Genomic DNA, 6979 nt, shown 5'->3' with positions numbered 1-6979 from the left:
GTTTTAATTAACTTGCTGGATTATTATTATTATTGTGTGCTGGTACTAGGGTTTGCACTTGGGGTCTGGGTTCTAACTGTTAACTTTTTCACTCGAGATTGGTGCTCTATCACTTGAGCCACATCTCCACTTCTACCATTTAGGTGGTAAAATGATGACCAATATGAGTATCATAGGCTTTGCTGCCTAGGCTGGCTTTGAACCATGATCATCAGGTCTCAGCCTCCTGAGTAGCTAGGATTGCAGAAGTAATCCGTAATATGGCACCTGGCTTCACTGGCTTCTTTAGTGGATTAACACATGGATATAGGAGGAAGGCAATGAGGCTTGATCTTGAAGGTTTTGCCCATGTTGGAGTTTCCCATGACCACACATGATCCTTACCATTTAGAAGACACAGTGAACATACTTTCTTGAGCCTAGTTATGCCTGTGCATTCATTTGGAAACTTCAGCTGAATACCAGATGCTTATTTTCATGTATGCAGACAGCCTTCCAAATGAAATTGCATATTTTCATGGGCAGTGAAAATATATTTATATCTTCTGTACTTTAGTTAGAGCACATTTGTAGATCTTTTATTTTGCTTTTCTCAGAAGTTCTTTTTGGTATATTTTTTCTTCTGATCTCTACTGTAAGTTGTGCTTTGGGATCTTTCCTTGATGCCTGAGGATCTCTCTCTCTCTCTCTCTCTCTCTCTGAATTTCTGCTGGTGCTGGTATAAATGTCCATGGACAAAACATCTAGGGAAGTGAACGATGGTGGAGAGGGAGAACTCTCTCTGCAGCTGGGATGGATGATAGAAGGAACTCATTGCCTTAAGTTCTCTCTGCTCTTGCAGGCTCACTGCAGACCTGACAACAATTTTGTCTGTACTGTCTCCTGCTCTGTCCCCACTCCTTCACTATCTTTCTGTTCATGCTAAGTAGTCCTCAGTTGTCCCTACCCATGAGTTGGGGTAAAGTCCCTCACATGTGGGATGCTTATCTTGTAAATCTTGTAATGCTATCTGTCCCTCTATCAGTGCTCAGCATCAACCAGGTCAGCAATGGACAGTTTTCTGCATCTCAGAATCCAATCTGTTAGTGATGAGCGTCTCCTATCTGATGAGCTGTTGGAGAAGGCCTGTAATGGTACCAACTGTCCTTTTGATGTGCCTGAAAGAGGCTTGTTTGATTTGTAGTTGCTATCAGAATGGAGCTAGGCAGCTTCCCACCCAGCATGGTAGGAGTCAGATGACTCAACCTCAGTATTTTCTTACATTCTCTCCTTGTGTAATATCAATTAGGATGGGAACCCCCTCGACTGAGGGATCTATTCCAGACTCTTTCATTACACCTCTAGGACCTGGAATCATTGATTTTCCAGATAATAGTTCTTCCTTTTAGTGAGTCATTCTTCCTGCATTTCTTTTTTGAAATTTTATTTTTCCTTGTGCCGGTACTGGGGCTTGAACTCAGGGCCTGGATACTATCCCTCAGCTTTTTCACTCAAGGCTGGCATTCTACCACTTGAGCCACAGCTTCCAGCTTTTTGATAGTTAAGTGGAGATGAAAGTCTCATGGACTTTCCTGCCTGTGCTGGCTTTGAACTGCGATTCTCAGTTCTCAGCCTCCTGAATAGTTAGGATTACATGTATGAACCACTGGTACACAGCTCCTTATTTCTTACAAGAAAAGAATCTTTTAAAAAAATCCAGAAAATCTTTCTAATTTCCTTATATGTCCTATATTTGATTGGACTAGTTCTGTACATTATGTGGCCATTATGAAGGGACCAGGGGCCAAGATCTATGTTGAAGGATTGAGTTTTCAATGCTTGCCAGACGATTCCTCAAGAATCCTCCATTGAATGACTGACAGAAATATTTCTTTCTTATAAAAGTCTAATAATCTAGGTTGTGCTTTTGGGATCAAGGTATTTAACTACATAATCAAAAGCTCTAGACAGCTACATTGGAATCCTGATAGAACTCCCAGGTAGCCTTGCAACCCTGGGAAAGTTTCTTTATCTTAGCTTAGTCCCTCTTATCTGTACAATGGATATAATGAGAAGGAGTAAGCCTGGCGTGGTGACTCACACTTGTAATCCTAGCTACTCAGCAGGCTGAGATCTGAGGATCATGGTTCTAGGCCAGTCTGGACAAAACATTATTGAGAGTTCACCAGAACTGAAGAAGCTGGGTGTAGTGGTATGTACTTACCATCCCAGCTGCAGCAGAAAGCATAAAATAGGAGGATCACTGTTCAAGTATGAGCTTGGGAAAAAGTCAAATCTTATCTCAAAACAATCAGTGCAAAGAAAAGTGTCTGAAAGTATGGCAGAGTGTTAAAGCAACTTCTTTGCAAGCACAAGGCTCTGCCTTCAAACCCCAGTACCATTAAAAAAAAAAAAAGGTAAGGATTAAGGAAAGATTTCTTTCGTAAAGTATTAGATATACCAGGTATCGTTAGTGTTAACTACTAGCCTTCCAAAATCACTAATGTCTTCCAAGAGTTTGTGAACGGATGATCTTTAAGTTGTACCAGGCCTGTGTGTGTGTGTGTGTGTGTATGTGTGTGTGTGTGAATCCTGAGGCTTGAACCTTGAGATGTTTTGCTCAAGGCTATTTCTCTACCACTTGAGCTACAGCTCCACTTCCAGGTTGTTTTTGTGCCTAATTGGAGAAAAGTCTCATAGACTTTCCTGCTCAGAGTAGCTAAGATTGCAGGTGTGAGTCACCAGTGCTTGGCTTGTACCAGGATTTTTAAGGGGCCACAGGAACAAAGAGGACATCCAACCCTTTGGTACAGGCTTCTATCTGCTCCAATCCTATTACAAATCAGAGAGATTCAGCACCCTCTACTCTGTTCCTAGTCTTGAGGAATTGTTTGTTCCCTGGGGTTTCCCAGCCCTGTGGAAATGATATCCTAATCTCCCTGTTGTGTTTAAGGAGTTTAAGACTGGGATAATTATTACCATTATTTCTGTGTGTTCTTTCAGTAACTCATCTCCTTCTCTGTATGGCCTAGATTTCTTGTTAATCACATGACACAGACTTAGCCCTATCTCTGGCAACCTCAACCTTCTATTCTTTCTCTTGCTCCATATGAGATCTTTAACTGATAATTATGTCAGTGTACCTATCAGAATTTTCCATTTTTCCCAGGCTCTGGGCTTCTAGATAATATTCTGCACAGTCAGAAATGATTTGATGAACTGGCATTAGTTTCTAGTCCCTGGTGATACAAAGCAGTCCATGGTCTTCTAGCTCAAAATCACAGCATAGATAGCAGAGGGCTGCAATGGAGAGATGTGCAAATTGCGTGGGATGATATTAAAGGGGCAGGGAATGGAAGGTAAGGTTAAACAGGGGCCAGTTTTGGACAACTTTGTTTACCACTTAGAGCCACAGCAGCTTTATCAGTAGTTAATTGGAGAAAAGAGTCTCACAAACTTTCTTGGCCAGACTGGCTTTAAACTGTGACCCTCAGATCTCAGCTTTCTGAGTAGCTAGTGTTACAGGCATGAGTCAATGACACACTGGCATAGAACAGTTTTTTCTTCTATTTAATATTTTAAATTATTATTATAAAGGTGATACACAGAGGAGTTACAGTTACGTAAGTCAGATAAATACTACATTTCTTTTTGGACAATATTACCCCTTCCCTCACTCTCTCCAAATTTTTCCCTGTCATCCCCATCCACACGTTGTGTAGTTCATTTTCAACATAGTGTCCAGTGAGTACCATTGCTGCATTTGTTCACCCTTTGTTCTTCCATTTCTGAGCATAGATCAGTTTTTTTTGTGAATAAGTTATGCCTTTATTTTTCATAGGAGAAAAAATGACAAGTGGCAACTTGCCTTTATAAGAGACATTAAACAATATCAGAATAAAGAGCTATCTGTCTCATAGAGACAGAAGCCTCAGAAAGACTATTATACAGCTTATAAACAAAGAATTATTAAATAACTCCAAGAATAATACTCTTCTTTTTTGGTGGTACCAAGGTTTGAACTCAGGGCCTTGTGCTCACTTAGCTAGCATTCTACCACTTGAGCCATGCCTTCAGTGTGGTTTTTTTGGTTGTTAACTGGAGATTGAGTTTTGAGGATTTGTCTGCCCAAGCTGTTCTTGAATCACAATCCTCCAGATCTCAGCCTCCTAAGTAGTTAGGATTACAGGTGTGAGCTACTAGTGCCCAGAGACTATACATTTAACTAGATCAAAAATGATGACATGAAAAAAAATGATCAGATGGAACCCATCAAGTGGTGTTTGACGAAGAAAAAGAAATATCTGGAAATCCACATACTGGGTATTCTCTGTTAAAATCAAGGAGGCTCGACTCTGTTTATTAAAGTATCTATGGATATAACTGTGTTTTTTTAAATGTTTCATTAGTGATACTCAGTCTTGTAAGTCTGGTTCCATAGTAATCTATAATGTAACTAGTTCCATCTAAAGGTCCAACAATCTGCATTGAAATAAGAATAAAATCAATTAGGCTCCCAATTCCACAAAATCCTACAGTGCAAAACTTTAATAAACCCAAGGCAGGGTATCCAAGATAAAATCGATCTGCTCCCAACCATCCAAGAAAAAGAGACAATGCAACTGCTACTTTGTATGATGGCCATTTACATTTCGGCATGATATAGGCTTGTAAAAACCAATTTCATTTCCAGTAAAATGTGTTTTGTTGCCACTGAAATCCTTACAAGTTATGTTGGGTGCTGGAAAACATTGGACATGAGGTGTGTAGTTTGTACAGTTAACTGGTTCTTGTGTAGCATCATTTATTTGAGGATCTTTACAAATATATTGTCCCACTTTGAGGTCCTCACACTTAAATGTCTCCTCGTCCGCTGTGGCTGGGCGGCAGCCGCCCAAGGTCTCCTGGAGCCATAGGAGCCCCAGGAGGTGGTGGAGACCCAGGCGACCGCCATCTAGATCAGTTTTTTTTTTTTTATAGTAGTAACAAACACAGCATAAAGTTTATCATCTTAACTGTTTAAATGAACAGCATACTTGTTTAATACCATATATGGTTCAGTGATTCATACTGCTCCTGGAGGCTACCATGGTGCTTTCTGTTTAATTACTCCTTAGGAAAACATAACCCACCTAAATTGACAAAAGAAAAATGCAAAGATTTAATTAATGTTTGACCTAGCATCTATTAAATATTAAAAAAATGTTCCCTCTGAACTGGAAAGGCAGTAGATTTTGTAGAGTTAACCTGCCCTGTTTTAGTTCAACTCTGCTAACAACTAGACATATAATACAATAATATAAAGCATGAAGGTACTAACATGATTTTCTCCAAACTCCCTCTAGTGGATGTAGGTAGAACATAGTTGAAGTTACTTTGCATCTCTTCTTCCTCCACAGGGAACCCGAGAAGGAAGATGGGGGTAATGCTGGGAACACAGATCTGAGATATATGGCAGTGCCAGCTACTTACCAACCTAGCCTAATCCTGCTTTCTCCACTCTGAGAACGAATTGCCTGCTCCTGAAAACTTTCTGATGACAAAACAGTAGCCCCTAACTGGTGGCTCAATCCTGTACCTTGTGGAGCAGGGCAGAGCTGTGGATCTCTCCTTTTTCCTCCTGAAAGCAGGTCGGCTTTCCCTGGGAGCTGGGAGCCTGCTGGGCAGATAGGAGGCTGCCATATGGTTGCTGCTTTGGCAGAAGTGGCACTTTTTGGCCAGCGTGGCAGCTTGTCTTCCTTGGCATGATGGTCTAGACCACCGATGGTCTAGACCACCATGGCGCAGCACCTGTCTTTGTTGGATCTTTTTTTGCTCTGCCTTCTGCCTGTTCTTTCCCTTTGGCTGCCTCTCACTCCCATTGTAGAACACCCTACCAGGCCTTCGGCAAATTTAAAGGTGAGTTCCATTGCCGCACCCTACTTTAGGCTCCAAAAGAACTAAGAGCAGCTTACTTGGTACACGAAGACATCCATGGGACTGGCGGTGTAGTAGAGGGTAGGGTTAGGAGTGCCTGCAGTGGTCATGGACCTGAGGGCCAATCTCATACCTGCATTGAACCACCGATAGATGCCCGTACTATGGAGCTTTCTGTCTGCCCATGTGGCCTCTACTTTAAAAAAATACTTTAAATTTGCGCATTACAGTATTAGTTATATAAGGGGAATTTCTTTGTGACATTTCCATACTTGCATATGATCTATCCCACTCAAACTCACCCCCTTCATCTTTTTCCTTCATTTCCCTTTCCCCTTCTTAGAACAATCTCAGCAGATTTCATTATTCTATTTTTCACATATGCATATAAGCAACTTTGACCATAGTGACCCTTATTCATCCTTCCTATTGGCCCTTGCCAATCCAATTGATACCCACTCCTCGAAGCTGCCTAAGAGAGCTTGTTTTACTTTCCTGTCATTCATTTTTTTCCATTTACTTTGTGTATATTCATAGTAGAAAGAAGTTTTGCCATGATTATCCTACTGGTGCATATATTATAAATCAGTCAGACTAACCTCAGCTATTGCTTTCTTTTCCCCTGTCTCCTTTCTTCTTACTATTCAACATCTTTCAGTGAATTTCATTATGCCATCTATGTATATGTATACGTACAATATATTTAGATATTATTTGTCATCCTCCATATTCTTTCTTCCTCTCCCTCTTTTCCCTTAAGCAGGTTTTTTTTTTTTTTTTTTTTGGTGCTTCTTCTAGGGCTTGAACTCAGGGCCTGGGCAATGTCCCTGAGCTTCTTTTTACTCAAGACTAGCACTCTAGCTGGGTGCTGATGGCTCATGCCTGTAATCCTAGCCACTCAGGAGGCTGAGATCTGAAGATTGCGGTTCAAAGTCAGCCTGGGTAGGAAAGTCCATGGGACTCTTATCTACAATTAACCACCAGAGAACCAGAAGTGGCGCTGTGGCTCAAGTGGTAGAGTGCTGGTCTTGTGCTGAAGAGCTCAGGGACAGTGTACATGCCCAGAGTTCAAGCCCCATGACAA

The 6979-nt window shown here is 41.2% G+C and overlaps 1 pseudogene; it reads right to left on the bottom strand.

Moving 5' to 3' along the window:
- Positions 1–4113: 4113 nt before the first annotated feature.
- LOC105992460 lies at positions 4114–6005 on the bottom strand (annotated as a pseudogene).
- Between the last annotated feature and the right edge of the window lie 974 nt (positions 6006–6979).

This window comes from Dipodomys ordii, unplaced genomic scaffold (genome assembly GCF_000151885.1).
Source record: "Dipodomys ordii isolate 6190 unplaced genomic scaffold, Dord_2.0 Scaffold84, whole genome shotgun sequence".
NCBI classification, from domain to species: Eukaryota; Metazoa; Chordata; class Mammalia; order Rodentia; family Heteromyidae; genus Dipodomys; species Dipodomys ordii.
The sequence above is the reverse complement of the archived record's forward strand: the minus strand, read 5'-3'. Positions and strand labels throughout refer to the sequence as shown.